Source organism: Chenopodium album, chromosome 1 (genome assembly GCF_948465745.1).
Source record: "Chenopodium album chromosome 1, dcCheAlbu1.1, whole genome shotgun sequence".
Classification (NCBI taxonomy): domain Eukaryota; kingdom Viridiplantae; phylum Streptophyta; class Magnoliopsida; order Caryophyllales; family Amaranthaceae; genus Chenopodium; species Chenopodium album.
In genome coordinates this window covers 46,158,031-46,176,551 of record NC_137834.1, presented here as the reverse complement: position 1 = coordinate 46,176,551, position 18,521 = coordinate 46,158,031, and positions in this window count along the sequence as shown.

The window sequence follows — 18,521 nt, the reverse complement described above, 5'->3', positions numbered from 1 at the left end:
CCAGAACCAGTACGGCGACAACTCGAGCTAGACCTCGCCGGCTCTCTCTGGACCTCAGGCCTTGTTCGGGTACGGGGAGGAATGGGCTGATCCTGCTAGAAGAAACCAAGTCAAAAGAAATCAAAATAGAAACATAACAATGCAGAAATAGGGAGAAAAGGCTACCTCCTGAACAGCGTTGTCACGATGACACGTAGCCACGTTCCTCATCCGAACGAGCTGGCTCCGGAAGGCTCACAAGTTCGAGCCCTACCAACTACTAAATGCTTGGGAGTGACAACATTTTTGAATTATCTTCTTAGATGGCAACATCTTTCATTTGTTGTCTTTGTTAAAGTGTTGCCTTATGTATCATTTTGCCTAAGCTTTCAAAATTTTTGCCTTTGAATAAAAATGTGTTGCCTTATGAATAAACAACGGGGGCATAAATTACGCCTCATATGTGTTGTCTTAGCTACAAGGCAACACTTTTTTTATATTAGGCAATGGTTTTGCATTGTTACCATTGCTTTATTTTGTTGTAGTGTTTATAGGAGATAAAGTATACCTCTACGACTCTCCAGAAGCTTGACAGAGCGACGTTCCCCGTGTAAGACCGACGTCGACACGAGTCTCGCAACGCTCGAACAAAATCAGCATAGGCCAAGCTGGCCCAGTCGTAAGTCCCGATCATATGAAGATCACGGACTGTAGGAAGGTAGTAAAGCAGCACTCTACCTTTGTAAGGGGAAAACTTCCCTTATAGCAAGATAAGCGCAAAGATGCGCACCCGCTGCTCTCGGGTGGTCGCATCTGTAGACATCTACTTTTAGCCTCCTGTCCCGACAGGAAGTGCAATGACGATAAATAAAATCATCTTCGTGTTGGATCAAAGAAAAGAATGCTTATGGATAACTGTTTAAGCCACAAAACACAAAAGACTAGCCTAGATAAAAGAACAAGGCCAACACAAGGTCCAAATTAACTAAACCCGATCAGGCTTAAGCCAGTGCTTAAAACCCAATAATGACGGATTTAGGAGCGTCTAGGTTAAAATAAAAGCTGCCGCGGAAAATATCGCGCGCATCTCACAAAGTCGTGCTCAGCAGTCACGCGCAACATATTAAGTTGCGCGCGGCAGGCCGCACAACTTTCAGAGATGCGCTCGCGTAAGATTCAGAATATTAAAATATTGGAAAATCAAATCTTACCATAGAGCTACGCGCAACACAAATAGTTGTGCGCGTATTCCGCGCGCGACCTATTCACTTGCGCGCGACAGCCGCGCGTAACCTACTCAGTTGCGCACGACACCTACTGCGGCAGAATGCTCTAAACCATAAACCTAATCATTCTCTATAAATAAGACCCTAATCCGAGGCTTCAATACAGAAAAAAATTAACCTAAACGCTGGCAGAATACTTGTGAACTTGTGCGTCCAAACCCTCTTGTCCTAAACACTCACCCTTTTTGATATTTTGTTACTACGGTGGAGGTTCCCCAACAAGAAGGAGTCCATAAGTGTTCTAAACGGAGATCTAGCAAAGAGAAGTGGTGAATTCCCGAGCACTTAGTTAAATCACCATTATTTTTATTGTTTAAAAGAACTTTAATTAATTTATTAGTGTTGTTTGATCGCCTTAAAATAATAAATAAATTGATTTCACATAGTATTCTTTTGTTAATCAAGATTAGAATTGAATAAAATAATTTTTGGTTGATCACCTAAGTCAAGGCGAATATTGTTTATTTTATTGTTCTTTTCACGAATTTGATTAAATAAGAATAACGACCTTACGATGTAATTCCTATGTGAATTAATGTGTGTAAATAAAATCAATTAACATAGTTTTTTAGGTATCACGTTGCATATATTGTTTAGCAATGAAATTGTGCAAAGGAAGAGCTAGTAGAGGCCGCACTAGGGCTAGGATCGCGATTCCCCTCTAAAGGGAACGTTCTCTTAGTACCCTCGCTCCCGAAATCATTTATGGTTTTCTAGACCAATTTGGGCATGGGTAAACTTATGATTCATGCTAAATATCCCTTGAAATCTACTTGGGAGAAAGGCATGAACGAGGTTTATGGATTTTTCCTAAAACTCATGGCGACTCCTACTTGTTTCTTACAAAAAAGCGTATATGATAGAATCATCTCTAATTCAAATGTCTCCCAAACAGTCAGGAATTCAAATCCTAATGCACCCTAACAAGTATAAAGTCCTAGGCTTTAAGGGGCCATGGGCATCTAAGGAGAAGGATCCCCTACGATGGGAACACCCTCCTTACAGTGGCGACTCCACTAGGGACTTAGAGGTTACATGATTAGTCGTAGTTATGGTCCAAGGTATCCAACACCAGGTTACCTATGGGTTGTAACGAGAGCTAACTTGGATAATCTGTAGTTAGAGAGTGAGACCTGAACGCATAATATATTCCTTTTGCACAAAACTAAAAGTTAAACAAGCAACATTGCATCATGCATAAGTATAACACACTTAAACCATGGGGATTGGCTCATTGACTAGGGGTTGCCAACACCATTCTTCTATCCCGAAATCAATAACTATCATCCCACCCATATCACCAACAAAACGTTGGGAGAGCGATGTCATAAGTCAACTCGTTGAGTGATGGATTTGTGCGTTGTTTCTTAAGATATGGTACCTTAGACACCCAAGCCTTTTCGACCTTAGAATTGCAATATGTGGATTATAACTTGTAACATGCTTATGTGATTACATGACTATATGCAACGTGTTAGGATATATTTCTTTCTTCTTTTTAGCTTGGTCTAGGTTCCCAATTACGAAGTCGTCTCTTCGTAATTTAGAGTCATATTAAACGGGTAACATAAAAGAAAAAAAGAAAAAAACAAACAAAAAAAAAGAACGATGTAAAAAAAAAAGAAGGGAAAATAAAAAAAAAACTCTCGAACAAAAAAAAAAAAAAAGAGTCAAACGAGCAGGTGGCGCGCGCAATACACAGAGTTGTGCGCCCATACCCAGCGCAAGAAAATTAGTTGCGCGCGACATCCGCGCGCAACTCAATTACTTGCGCGCACCCACTGTATGAATCAGTTTTGATTTTGCAAAAAACAAGTTGATTCGTTAAAACGATATCTTTATTTAAGAATTGTTGGGGCAATGTTATCAGTTCGAATATATCTTGCGTCATTTTCTTTTTTTTTTCTTTTTTCTTTTTCTTTTCCTTCTTCCCCTTCTAAGCAAGCATATTGGTTTACTTATCCTTTCGTACTTATTTAGGGCCGGTTTCCAATCTTGGGAAAGAAGAATCCCGGGCGCTCGCCTTCTACGTTTACCACCTAAAGATCCAACCCTTTCAAACCATTCTCCTTCGACAACTAGTCCTAGTCCAATAATGATGTCTACTATTCAAGAACTTCAAGATGAGATTCTTCGTTTGAGAGAAGAAAAGGCTCAAGAAGCCGAGGAAAAGAGAATTAAGAAAATTGAAAAGGCTAGTAAGAAAAATGCTGAAGCTTTAGCCTAACAAGAAAAGATGGAACAATTATCCATCAAAGAAAAGTCATTAGAGAAGCTATTTCTTCGTTCTACAATGGGGAACAAGTACTTTGACGCAGAAAAGTTTGCTCCTCCCGCAGGACTTGCTTTGACGGAAAAGTTCGTAGCTACAGACTTACCAATATTACAGGTGACCAATAATCCACAAAATCATTTAATGTGTTTTACAGGCACCATGGCACTAAATGGGGTTGATCCTAAGCTTTACGCTTTGACTTTCCCCTTGTCTCTAGACCCAACCGCGAGAGAGTGGTACTATGGGCTAGACCCAAAATTCAAAGAAACATGGGAAGATGTAGTTTCGGCTTCCATTACCCAATATAAGAGTAATGTAGAGTTCAAGTCCACTCTACGTGAACTCGAAATGTTTAAGCAAGGCGACGATGAAGGTTTCCTTGCTTTCTATGGTAGATGGCGAGAAAAGGCGGCCCACCTTGCCCAAAGGCCGCCTGAACTCGAGCTAGTACAAAAGTTTATTGACAATTGTCATGAAAAGTACAACAAGCATCTACGTTACCTTGGTTTAGACACTTTCCAAAAGGTCTATTCCGTGGCTACTAGGATTGAAGATGATCTTGCTAAAGAAAAAGCAAATAAGCCTCATCATCATCAACCTAAAAATAACTACAAGAAGGTTAATGATGGCTCGTCATCCTTTATTGATGTATTTGCGACCTCCACGCAATACCACAACACAAATCAATATAATGATGTTAGGAAAAGATGAACAAAAGAAAGAAAATTTACTCCATTTCCTGTAAGCTATAAAGAATTGTTAGAAAAATTAAATGAAAAAGGCTTACTTGCACCAACAGGACTAACACAACCGACTCCACCAGAAAGAAGGTTTCCTAATTGGGATGGTAATGCTTATTGTGCTTATCATAGAGGCAATGGACACGACACTGAACGTTGCTTTGTCTTAAAACATAAAATATAGGATTTGGTAGACGATTGGAGAATTCCCATGCCTAAACCAAACAATAATGCGTCCCCCTTGGGGGTGTTTCACATTAATGAGGACCATATGGGAAGCGATACATTCAATCCATTGAACTACATCACACCTATAGGAGAACCTCTACCCACAATACTCATAGGGGCAACTAATGAAGTATGTGGGCTATGGGACGACGAATTTCAAGACTTATATATCTTTAAGTATGCCGCCGTCCCACCTCCATCTTGTTTACAAAATGAAACAAATGGAGCGCTTGATTGGGATCATTTCTTGGGGAAGTCACAAGACTTATCAAATCTCTCCTCGGATGAACAATGGAATCAAGCTCAACTCATGGAACATTTTGAAATTGAGGCACGCTCAAAGCCTCTAGAAGAAAGTTGGTTCATAAGTCCTACAACTAATCCAAACGAGATAGATTATTTAACTCGTTCTGGATGAATTTACCAGGCACCACCACCAAATGGATCTTCGATCACGCAAAATCAAGGTCAAGTACAAAATACACCTCCTCTTGAGGTGGAAGATCCATTGGTCAAACAACTTTGGCAATCCAAGTTGAATGTTAGCATTTGGGAACTCCTAAGTACTTCTAAAGAACATAGGAATTCCCTTATGAACGCTCTAACGGCTTTGTCTGTAAGCACGGACACAACCCCTCAAGATATCATTAGTGTTTTGGGTGTTTTTGTCCCTCGGGAGAGTTACAACACGAAGTCTGATCCGGCCGAGCTGTACCTGCAAAATAACAAAGACTCCGAGTGGTTGGAGCTCCGCCTCCGACGGTCAAGTTAGTAACTTGAAAAGGAATAAAGAGGACGGAAATTTAGGTGGGTATCTGCTCGGATTCCAAGCTCGGGGGTTTCTGTGATGTGAGAGAATGCTAGTGTAATAAATGGTAAAACGTGCCCTCAAAAAGAGGGTCATCTCCCTATTTATAGGGTCTTTGGGAATTGTGCCCCTGATTAGGTCACTGAACCCTAATCATTGGTGGGCCGCGCCGCTTTGCGGCTTTCTCGGGATATGGGCCTAAAGGCCGCCTTTTTCCCTTAATTTCTGGAGTGACACGTGTCAAGCGGGGATTGGTCCACTTTGGGCCATCCCGAGGCTGACACGTGTCATCCTCTAATTGGACCACGTGGCGGGGTAAAAATTACCCTAAACATTTTCCCCTCACAGATGTGACGTGGCACGCCACGTGGCATCTGTGACACATGTCACGCTCCGGTTGGTGGTAATTTTACCATTAAAGAGTAACCGTTCACCTTCCGAGTAAATTACGGAAATGCCCCCGTATTTACCCTCTATATATAGTCGTTTTACCCTCATAATTTTGTACGTTTACAAAAAATCTTCTAGAGAGAAAACTTTGAGAGCAGAAGTCATCTGCTTGAGTCAGACGCGAGTAAGAAAGTTTGTTCTCCATCAACCCAGCCGGACCCGCCTACCTTCAGATATCACATCCAAAGGTACCGTCTCTGTCTCTCTCAGCTGTTTTTCTTTTTTCACCGCTTGTACATATTTCTTGAAATAAATGGATGCATCACCAACACACACGGCACAGCCTAGGTTAGAGTCCAGCCGGTCACCAGGGACGGCTGAGTCTAGGACTGGGAGTGCCGTCTCGGGGTGTTGGGACCACCCTTTGCATCGGATTCCGACCAGTTATGTGTCTGGCAACTTACCCTCAACTGTTGGACAAACATTCTAGGGTATGTTGCCGCCTGCGAGTTCCAGGGGCTTAACCCCGGCTGGGAGGCTTTTTCTAGTATGCATTATCTTAGCAGAAGCCCAGGCGGCTGGAGGGCGTGGTACACTCTAACCACACAGCCCCAATATATGATGACCTTGGACAAGGTCTCGAAATTCGACGGCTGGAAGCACAGGTTCTACCTGATGTCAGCTCCAACCAGACGGGAGAATTATGAATTCCGTCTGTACAATAAGAAGCCCGACTTGTTGGGCCGGAAGTGCGCTCTTCCCTGGATCCTAGAGGAAGATTTTGACAAGATCATTGAGGCAGACTTTTTCGGCCTCACTGACGCAACTTTGTCAACCGGGGAAACAATAAAAGTTCCCAAGAACTGGATCCCCAAGAGCGCCTAGTTCAGGGACGAGTGTTTCCTAGCCGCCTGCGGGCTAGGACACATGTTTACCAAACGTATGCGCCTGAGTTTATATCCGTCTGTAGTAGCTTTTTACTAGAATTAATTTATGATATTGACCAATTTCCTTCTTTTTTTGCAGAAGAAGCATTAAACATGTTGCAGTCGGAGAAAACTCCCAAGCGATCCTCTGCAGCCATCCGCAAAGAGCTTACGGAGAAAGCTGCGGCTGAGGTCAAAGCCAAGGTAATAAACGCCTGACCCTTTCGTAAATTGATCTCAGCAATTATTTTTCCCCGGATGCTAACTTTAACTTGGTTATTTTCACAGGGGGGAGAGGTGGGAAAGACGTTTGAGAAACAACTCAAACGGGCTAGGGAGGAGACCCACGCCGTTCTCAACAAAATAAAAAAATCCACCTCTGCGTCAACTCCTAGCGCCTCAGCCGGGCATCAGCAGATGCGGATAGCGGGGCGGAACGAGAAGGTAGGCGGCAGCCTGGGCCTCAGCCTCGTTAACCCCGTAACCGCGACAGGGGGGTTCTCCACGCCTGCAAGCGGTTCCCGCTTGGTTGGCTCTGAAGGTAAGAACCCTTTTGAATCCCCGCTTGAGCTGGGGTGGCCTTTGCGGGTGAAATCCCACTCTCAACAGACGTCATCTTTAGACGACCGACAACAAATAGGTGCAACCTTAGTTTCGCACTCATCACGTATTGATTGTGGTGCAGATCAATCTCCCCGCTGGCCAGACAGCAAGAAGCATGCCAAGGCCATGCTGGAAGCCGTCCGGAAGAGGGATAAAGACAGTATCCCTAGGATAGAGATGTTCAATCTTGAACGCATTCTATCTCTTCTGGCTGAGGTAAGAAACTTGCCAATTCAATTTTATTTTTTCCAAGTGTTTTATCCCACCTGCAATTCTTACACCGCCTGCTTTTTTTTGCAGGCCATGCTGCGGGTGGACGGGCTCAAACGTCCTTATTCCCGCAAACGGGAAGAGGTAAAAAGGGCCAAGAAATCCGCCCTAGACGCTGACAATATTGCTTTACACTCCACTATCGTAAATGAACTTGAAACTAAAGCAATCATAATGACACAGGCGTCTAGAATCCAGCAGCTGGAGGCGGATCTGGATACGGCCAAACAACGGGCGACTGATGCTGAGACGGCCCGAAAGGAGGCGGAGGAGGCCCAGAAGAAGGCTGCTGAGCGTGCAAAAAAGGCTGATGAGGCGCTCAAGAAGGCCCAGACGGACCTTGGCAATCTTCAGGGTGTTTCTGAAGAAAACACCAACCTGAAGACCGAGGTTCAAAAACTGGAGAAGGAGGCTGCTCAGGCTCAGAAGAACTTTGCAGCAACCCTAGAGGCGGAGCAAAACCGCCTTGTTGCTGAGAGTGACGCTGATAATGACGCTCAGATTAAGATCGCTTGGGCTGCCCTGTACCCGGACGCGGATTATGGCGTCTGGGCACTGGCTCACAGGTACGCCGAGGACGTGGTGTACCCGAGAGAGAAGGGTGATCCAGAGCCTGAGTCCTTCGACGCCTGGATTAATGCCAACAATGTGCCCCTCGTGCCTGAGCTACCTGGTCCGGGTGAAGCGCAAGAGATTCCCTCAGACGGTGAGGAAGAGGACCAGGAAGAGCCGCCTGCAGGCTAGAAGTGACTTTTCAGCAGCAGTATGCCAATCTCTGTTTTTTTGTCTTTTTCTTTTATTCAGCGGCAGTATGCAAAAACTTGTTTTTCCGGCCTGCGCGCCGAGTATATTTGTATTTACCGGTTGAGGAGCCGGGTTAATTAACAATTTCTCTTTCTCCCGGACGGGGTCCGGTTAACACTTTAATCCACTTCAACTGTTTGGTTGGGTGGACTTTATGAAATGCACCGACTGAGTCGGTTTTGATCATTTTGCATTTGAATTTTAATTTTGCAAATTTTAATTTTTCATTTTTGCCTAACTTATCAAAAGCATACGTCGATTTTTGCCTAACTAATCAATAGTCGGGCTGTCCTTGCCCTTGGACGGCTGTGTGATTGGTTTCAAATGGAGTTGGTTGATTGACTTGAAAACGTCTAATTTTGTAAAGAGCATGATATGTTTGCAAGTCAATAAATCACAATAGTGATTGCCCCAAACCAAGTGCACAGCCGTCCAGTCACTACCCAGACGGTGTTTATCCGTCTTGGTATAGATTTCATAGCCATTGAACGACTCCTTTGCCCCAATTGAGGTAGGAATTGCATTTTTAGAATAAATAACCTAAGTGAGACCTTCAGCCGGTGACTGACTGATGCCCCAGGGCATCCGGTATTCGACAACTTGATCATTCTTCACAGGTCATTTTGGTCAGACGGCTATGAGTTGACAAATTAGGTCGTTCAATCTTTGGCGTCTGCATGGGTACGTAGAACTGACAAATAGTGTGTTCTCTGCGACGATTGCACCCGGAGGGGTGTCGCCGAACGCCTTTGTCCATGCTGGGACAGGCGATTTTATAAAATGAGCAACCATCCGGCCATTTTAGCTTGTGGTATTGTTTGAGACCGGTTGTATAGCCACTAAACGTTTTTGTGCTTAGTTTTTAGTCGGAGTATTGAATTTACACTAAGTATCAAACTTAGTTAGGTAAATGAAAAATCAGTCTGAGTATTACCCACACGGATAATCAAACTTAGTTGAATGAACAAAGTATCAAGCTTGAATAAACAAGAGATCCGAATATCCGAGTATTACCCAGGCGGTCAAGCAAACCAACTAAGTATCAAACTTAGTTAGGTAAGTGAAGAATCCGTCTGTGTATTACCCAGGCGGATAATAAAAAAGCAACAAAACAATTTTGCAAACAAAGTCTGAATCTTTATTAATTGACTGACTGTTTACAAAAAACTTACGTTCTAAGAAGTAGTACTTTTTCAAATTGTCTACATTCCAAGTTCTAGGCAGGCGCCTGCCGTCTGGAGTTTCCAGGCGGTAGGTGCCGTCTCTCACTTCCTCATTGATCCGGTAGGGGCCTTCCCAATTTGGGGTTAGCTTTCCCAGCTCATTTGCCCTACCGGTTGCCTCCATTTTCGTAACACTAAGTCGTCAACTTTCAAAGGACGCTTGTGTACTTTTTTGTTGTAGGCTCTAGTCATTCTCAGACGGTAAATCTCATGACGCAAGGCGGCATTGCCCCTGCGTTCTGGGAGTGAATCCAATGCCAGGCGCATTGCTTCCCAGTTTGCCTCTTCATCATATAGCATGACTCTGAGAGTCGGCTCGTAATGTTCGATGGGCAAGACGGCTTCAGCACCGTAAAGCATGAGAAATGGGGTTTCACCGGTTGCCCCTTTTGATGTTGTCCGGATGGTACATAGGACATGGATTAACTCTTCTGCCCATAAGCCACCGGCTCTTTCTATTTTCTTATTAATGCCGTCTAAGATGAGTTTTTTAAAGGCTTCAACTTGGCCGTTTGCTTGGGGCCGGCCAACAGATACAAAATAGCTTGAGATCCCCTGATCTCCCAACCAAGTTTTTAGCTGAGGCGTCTCAAACTGAGGACCATTATCAAATACCATAGACATAGGTACCCCATACCGGGTGATAATGTTCTTCCAAATGAAGGAAATTACGTCTGAGGTCTTGATGTTTTTAACTGCCTCAGCCTCCACCCACTTGGTGAAATAATCCACAGCCACCAAGATGTAGCGCTTTCCGCCTGGAGCAGGCGTGTAAGGACCTAGGATGTCCATGCCCCATTTTGCAAACGGGATCGGGCTGTGGATGGCCGACAGATCAGTAGCCGGACGGTGAATAAGCTTGCCAAATTTTTGGCATTTATCACATTTCTTCACCAATTCCTTGGCGTCTGCCTCGAGAGTGGGCCAAAAATAATGTCGTCTGCCTCTGACGGCTAGGGACCTGCCGCCTATATGAGAGGCGCAAAATCCCAAGTGCAAGTCTTCGAGAACTTCTTTACCCTTTTCTAGGGTGACACACTTCAACAAAGGCTTCAGAAACCCCGCCTTGAAGAGTTCTCCATTTTTCAACTCGAAGCTTGCAGCTCGCTTTTTCAGGACGACTGCTTCCTGTGGCGAATCAGGAAGTGTACCGTATGAGAGATAGGCCTGGATGCCATCCATCCAGGTAGAGCTTCGGTCCAGAATTCCAATGGGATCCTCATAGATGTTTCTCTTTTCAAGAACTTCCTAAAAGACCGACCGAGGCGTATCATGGCAGGCGGAAGACGCCAGCTTTGACAATGCATCCGCCTGGTTTTTTTCCGACCTAGGCACTTGACTCAGCCGGAATTCCTCAAGTGCCTTGGTCTCTTCTTTGACTGCCTGAAGATATTTAATCATAGCCGGATGAGTAGCCTCGTAGCTTCCCTCATACTGGCTAACAACCAATTGAGAATCAGAGTAAGCGTCAATTTTCATGGCCCCTGTCGCCTTACACATGCGAATGCCGGCTAGCAGGGCTTCATATTCCGCCTCATTGTTAGAGGCTTGAAATTTGAAGCGTAGTGCATACTCAAATCTGTCCCCTTCAGGAGACTCGTAAATTACGCCTGCACCACAGCCGTTCTTAGTAGAGCTCCCGTCTTCATACACTTTCTAAACCTGATCAAGATTATCCGGAGCCACCGAACGGGTCATTTCAACAATGAAGTCGGCAAACGCCTGACCTTTCACTGCCTTTCTTGGTTCGTAAGTGATTTCAAGGCTTTGCATTTCAATAGCCCATTTCAACATTCTCCCGGATGAGTCCAAGGTAGACATTGGCCGCTTGAGTGGCTGGTCGGTGTAAATCACCACCGGGTGAGCGAAAAAGTAGGGCATCAATTTTTTGAAAGCCATATACAGAGCAAGGCCAAATTTTTCAACCATGGGATATCGGAGTTCAGCATTTTTAAGAACATGGCTAATGAAGTAAACCGGGAGCTGCACACCGTCTCTCTCAGCAAGGAGAACGGCACTGAGGGCATGATCTGAGACGACTAAGTACATGTACAACGTCTCCCTAGGTAAAGGACTGACCAACCTAGGTAGAGAATGTGAATGCTCTTTCAACCTCTGGAATGCCGCCTCAGCATCCTCCCCCCATTCAAATCTGGTCTTCTTTCTAATTGCTTGGAAGAAGTAGAGGTACTTGTCGCCTGACCGACGGAGGAACCTCCCCAAGGCAGCCAGACAGCCGGTGAGCCTCTGCACTTCCTTGACAGAACGGGGTGACTTCATGTCTATCACCACCTGTATCTTTTCAGGGTTAGCCTCTATCCCCTTTTGATCAATCAGGAATCTGAGAAACTTCCCAGACTCAACACCAAAGACGCATTTGTTAGGATTTAACATAACCTTATGCCGCCTGAGGGTGGTGAATGTTTCTCGGAGATCAGCAAGGTGATCCGTCTGTAGCTTGGATTTGACTATCATGTCATCAATGTACCCCTCTACATTCCCCCCAATCTGATTAATGAAGACCGTATTAATCATCCGTTGGAAAGTGGCAGGCGCATTTTTCAAGCCAAACGACATCACAGAATAACAGAATAACCCCTGATCAGTGACGAAGGCCGTCTTCTCTTGATCTTTCTTCCACAGGGGTATCTGATGGAAGCCGGAGTAGGCATCCATCAAGCTCATCAAGGCGTGACCGGCTGTAGAGTCGACCAGACTGTCGATCTTTGGAAGCGGATAATTGTCCTTTGGACACGCCTTGTTGAGGTCTGTGTAATCAACACACATGCGCCAGGTCCCATTCGGTTTCTTAACAAGGACCACATTGGCCACCCAGTCGCGAAAATTACAAGGCCGGATGAACCTGGCGTCTAGCAGCTTTTTGACTTCGGCAGCTGCCGCCTGACTTTTTTCCTCACCGTGGTTTCATTTCTTTTGCCGGATGGGCTTCTTTTTGGGGTCCACGGCGAGTTTGTGGACAGCGAGATCCGGGCTGACGCCTGACATCTCTTCCACTTCAAAGGCAAAAATGTCTTTGAATTCCTTCAGCACTGTCTCTGACGGCTGAGAGATAACACTCTCGGGCCGTCTTCTGATCCCCATTCAGGGAACCAACAGTGCCGTCATCCCTCTCATACTTGATGAGCATGAGAGATGGGATGATTACTGCCTTGGCTACGTTGAGGGTCGGCCGGCCAAGGATAATGTTGTAGGCGGTCAACTCCTCAACGACCAAGAATCTGACGACAATATGTCGTCCTTGGCCCTTCTCTCCCAGCCGGATGGGTAAGTTAATTCTTCTAGCTGGGTAGACCATCCCACCCCCCGAAACCAACCAAGGGGTGGGTGACTGGATGCATGCTGCTGACGTTATATTTCAGCTTTTGCAAGCACCGGAGGCTGATGATGTCTGATGAGCTGCCGGTGTCAATAAGGATTCTTCCAACCAGTTGGTTGGCAACCTTACATTCAATGACAACCGGGTCATCATGCGGACGGCGGACGCTGCCCCTATCCTTCTCAGTGATCAAGACGTCTGGGAAGGAGGTGCTTGCAGACGCCTGCTCTTCATCATCCTTGTCCATCTTTCGAAGATGGCTCTTGGTGCCCCGGATGGTAGGGCCACCACAGGAGAACCCGCCTGCTATTGTGTAGACCGGCTCCTTATCGGTATCCGAGCTACTAGCAGGCTAGGGGGTAGTCTTGGAGGACTGACCCTTGTTTTTCTTTTTTGCCCCGGCTGGGGACTTAGAAATGTAGGACTTCAACAGCCCTTTGTCAGCCAGACGGTCCAACGCCCGCTGAAGACTGAAGCAGTCGTTGGTGTCATGGCCGACCTCCTCATGGAACTGATAGAATTTATTTTTGTTCCGTGACTGGACAGAACTCCTCATAGGATTTGGCTTCTTAATGGACAGCCGGTCCTTTACCTCCATGAGGATGAAGTTGCAGTCTTTATTAAACTCGTACTTGTGGACGTACGGTTTAAACTCTTTCTTTTTCTTCTGGGATGGCTGGTCAGAGTCAGTAACCGCCCAGACTTATTTGCTTTTCTTGCTCTCTTCTTTGTTTTTGGCCGTCTGAGCTGACTGGTTGTCTTTCTGTTTGTCGGACTTCTTGGAGTCCGACTGGCTTCCAGGCGAGCAGAGGTCGGTATCTTGGATGTAGCTTTCCGCCTCCCTCAGGGCCGCCTGTAAGGTGAACGCCCCTTTTCTGACTAGGTCGAACTTAAACGTCGACCCATCTCTCAGACCTTTGAAAAAAACTGTAAAATCTACCTCGTCAGACAGTCCTTGAATCTGAATTCTTATCAGATTGAACCCCCAGACATATGAGCGTAGCCCTTCTCTCTCCCCCAGCCTAACAGTGCTCAAATCAAGGCTTGTTTTCTTAGCAGGGATGTTCATTGAGAAGTTGGAAGCAAACAGGAAGGCGAGCTTCCTGAAGCTATCGATGGACCCGGCTGGCAGATTGCCAAACCATTGCTGGGCAATGCCCTTCAATGTAGCCGGGAAGTACCGACACCAAGTGACATCATCCAACCCCTGCAGATACATGAGGTTGGTGTATGCCATGAGGTGGTCTTCCGGATTGGTGGTACCATCATAGGTACCAACCAATACATTCTTAACCTTGGCCGGCTGGGCCGCCTCGGTTATCTCCCGGGTGAACGCAGAGGGCTGTTCACCCAGGCGCAGCAGACTAAGCTGCCAGTCCAATGGCTGGACATTTGGATATGCCGCTTGACCTCCAAAGAAGGCCGGCTGCATGAAGTGATTGGGATACTGTCCGTAAGCCTGAGTAGGCACATACGGTACAACTCCAATCATGTGAGGGCCAGAATGGACGGTATTATCGCCTGTCTGGCTCACATGCAAGGAGGGTGCACTCCCTGCAGAAATGTTGTTGAAGCTGTTTGGAAAGTTCGACGATGAAGCCGACTCAGACAACGATTGGTTTCTCTTCCCGTTTATGATCTCCCGGGCATCAAGAGTTGATTTTTAACTTCTCACCGGCTACTGAGTCCGGCGAGTGTTATTGGTGTTCTTCCCAGGAAGGAGAATTTTTTACCAATCAATGGTCCCGGCTGCCTTCTCCTTTGGATAAGGAGTGGGCTGCCGGTCTCTTACTGACTTCCCCTTCTCTGGAAGAGTCTTCTTCGCCGACTGACCTTTACTTGGGCCAGCCCGGCTTTGGGTGATCAGCTCTTTAATTTCACCCTTGAAAACTCGTCATGAATCTCATGAGTTCGTCTCGGGTGACAGGGGCTGATCTTGCGGCCGTTTGGGTTTCCCCTTTTGGCTGCCCAGAGGTTTGATTTGTACACGCCTGGGAGGCACCCCACTCCAGAGTGTCTCTTGGCCGGATGCGCTTGATTCTGAGAGAGTCGTCTTCGGCTGTAAAGGTTTCGACTTGAGGATCTTCATCCTCATGGTCTGTAAAGACTTCTGGGTCTTTGCCTAGACGGTTAGGGGGTGGCACAGACTCTTGAACCATCTTCGAGGTACTTTCCCCACAGACGGCGCCAAATGTTTTGGGTGTTTTTGTCCCTCGGGAGAGTTACAACACGAAGTCTGATCCGGACGAGCTGTACCTGCAAAATAACGGAGACTCCGGGTGGTTAGAGCTCCGCCTCCGACGGTCAAGTTAGTAACTTGAAAAGGAATAAAGAGGACGGAAATTTAGGTGGGTATCTACTCGGATTCCAAGCTCGGGTGTTTCTCTGATGTGAGAGAATGCTAGTGTAATAAATGGTAAAACGTGTCCTTAAAAAATGGACATCTCCCTATTTATAGGGTCTTTGGGAATTGTGCCCCTGATTAGGTCACTGAACTCTAATCATCGGTGGGCCGCGCCGCTTTGCGGATTTCTCGGGATTTGGGCCTGAAGGCCGCCTTTTTCCCTTAATTTCTGGAGTGACACGTGTCAAGCGGGGATTGGTCCACTTTGGGCCATCCCGAGGATAACACGTGTCATCCTCTGATTGGACCACGTGGCGAAGTAAAATTACCCTAAACAGTTAGCTTGCTTACTAGCGAGAAATCTGACAAGTCAATCATTTTCACTAATGCTGATTTGCCTTCAAAAGACACTACCCACAACAATGCATTATACTTAACTATGGGTTGCAAGAGATATAACATCCCTCTAACTTTGGTAAACAATGGGTCAGCTGTAAACGTATGCCCATTGCGAACTGCAAAATATTTAGGCCTTAATCTAGAAAAAGATTTTCAATCAACAACACAAAGCATTAGGGCCTATGACAACTCGAGAAGATCGGTTTGTGGAATTGTTAAGCTACCAATTACCACAGGCCCAATACAAAAGATGGTTGAATTCCATGTTATGGACACAAAACCTACATTCAACCTTCTTCTTGGTTGTCCTTGGATACATGAGCTTGGTGCAATACCATCCTCACTTCATCAAATGATTAGGTTGAACTATAAAGGGCTTCCTATGACTATACATGCTTCTCCACTAAAAATAGCAATAAACGATCAATCACTCCTAGAAATAAACCATGTCAATGATGAAGAGGACATGTGGGGATTCGCCGCGGGGCCAATCTGCACAATAGAAATGGAAGAAGACTTGGAAGAACCTTTCAAGCTTGATCCATATTCCACCCAGATAGTAAACAACATCTTATTTATGAGTAGTTACTTTCCTGGGATGCCTTTGGGAGTAGGAATGAAGAAATCTTTCTTACTTCCTATCCCAAAGAAAAGCTTGTCCTTTGGATTGGGATACAAACCAACTAAAGAAGAATTGAAGTCTCACGATGCGAAAAGAAAGGCACGTAGAGATGACAACAACAAGGGGATAGTCACTTTACTCCCATCCTATCAACAAACCCTTAATGGACAATTCATTATTTTTTTTGAGGGGATAATGGACAATTCATTAGGGAGGGAGAAGACTACCCATGCTATGACTTTCAAGAACCATTGGTTTCGGAAGGAATCAAGAAGCCTGGATTCGAAATATTTCACGATTGCTACTTCTTGGATGACGATTTTAGTATCGTTAAATCAAAGTACCCAACTCTAGGGTGCTGTGATAGGCAAGCATTCAACTTGCTATTTGGACTAGAGCAAAATCATGTCGCTACAATGACCAATCAAAATGCCATCCAGAATGAAGCTTTTGACCCAACTTTATTGATCACCCCTTCTAATGAAACCTTGGAGCATGGATGGAGGAAATATTTCAAATGGACCAATCACAAAAGTGATAGGCTGGAAATCGTCACAGGCGAAGAGAAGATGTTTGAAGAATCGGACGACGAATCTATTATAGACTCTAGGGAAGATGAAAATTTAGGCCTTGTGGCCATTACTGAGTCTTTATTTTCTAGTTCTAAGGATGAAGATCCCAAAAAGGATTCTTCTCTTAATGTACTTTCTTTTGATTCTAATAATATGAGCTCTATTTCCGAGTATATGCCTTCTTCTAAATCTTTTGAATGCTATAATAATCAATCTATTGAAGTTGATAACATTAATAAGTTCGTTGAACTAATGAATGAATGAGAATAAAAGAATTCGGAAATAGAAACTAATGAAAATAAAAGAGAAGTCAAAATTGGCTTAACTCTAAATTCGGAAGAGCGATCGACCCTCATATCGACGCTCAAAGAATTCGAAGACGTGTTTGCTTGGTCATAAAAGGACATGCCTGGAATAGATAGGGAAATCGCGGAACATACCATTCCCTTGAACCCTACCTCTAAACTAGTAAAACAAAAACTTCGACGAATGAAACCTGACGTCGCACTAAAAATAAAAGAAGAAGTACAAAAACAATTGGACGCAGGTTTCATTTGCGTATGTAATTACCCAGAATGGGTAGCGAACATCGTCCCAGTCCCTAAAAAGGATGGACGAATTCGCATGTGTGTCGACTTTAGGGACCTTTATAAGGCTAGCCCTTAAGACGATTTTCCTCTACCACATATTGATATATTGGTAGATAACACGGCTGAACATGCGATGTTATCCTTTATGGATGGATACGCAGGTTATAACCAAATTTTAATGGCAAAAGAAGACAAATAAAAGACATGCTTTATTACCCCTTGGGGGACGTATTGCTATACAGTCATGTCATTTGGGTTAAAAAATGCAGGAGCTACGTACCAAAGAACGGCTACGACTCTCTTGCATGATATGATGCATAAAGAAATAGAAGTGTATGTGGATGATATGATCGTAAAGTCCAAAGATAGAATGGGATATATAAAAGATTTACGCAAATTTTTCACTCGCATAAAAGATTATAACATGCGATTAAATCCACAAAAATGCGCCTTCTAGGTAACTTATCGCAAGTTACTCGGATACGTAGTAATCACTCGCGGTATTGAGATTGATCCCTCTAAAATAAAGGCAATTGTTGACACGCCTCCCCCTCAAACAGAAAAATAAATTAGGGGGTTCCTTGGCAAATTGCAATACATTAGTCGATTTATTAACAAATTGACTATGACTTGTGAGCCAATATTCAAAAAGTTGAAAAAAGAAGAAAAACATGAATGGGAGGATCAATGCTACCACACACCACTCATGTGATTTCTCAACAAAATCCGATAAAGTATTTGTTTGAACAACCACCTATACAAGGAAGAATATCCAAATGGTTGGTGATGTTGGCCGAAGTTGAGTTAAAATATATTCAAGATTAATCAATGAAAGGAAAAGTAATTTCTGACTTTCTGGCTCAACATCCAATTCAAACAAGTCATGCAGAAACTACTCATCTTCCGGATGAAGAGATTCTCATGATACGAGATGACAAATGGGTAATGTACTTCGACGGTGCATCCAACCAAAAAGGATTTGTCGTAGAAGTGTTACTCATAAGTCCAGAGGGAGCACATACTCCAATCTTTGTAAAATTAGACTTTGAGGTTACTAATAATGCCGCGGAATGTGAAGCGTGCATTATTGGATTTGAAGCAGCAGCTAGCATAGGTGTGCAAAAA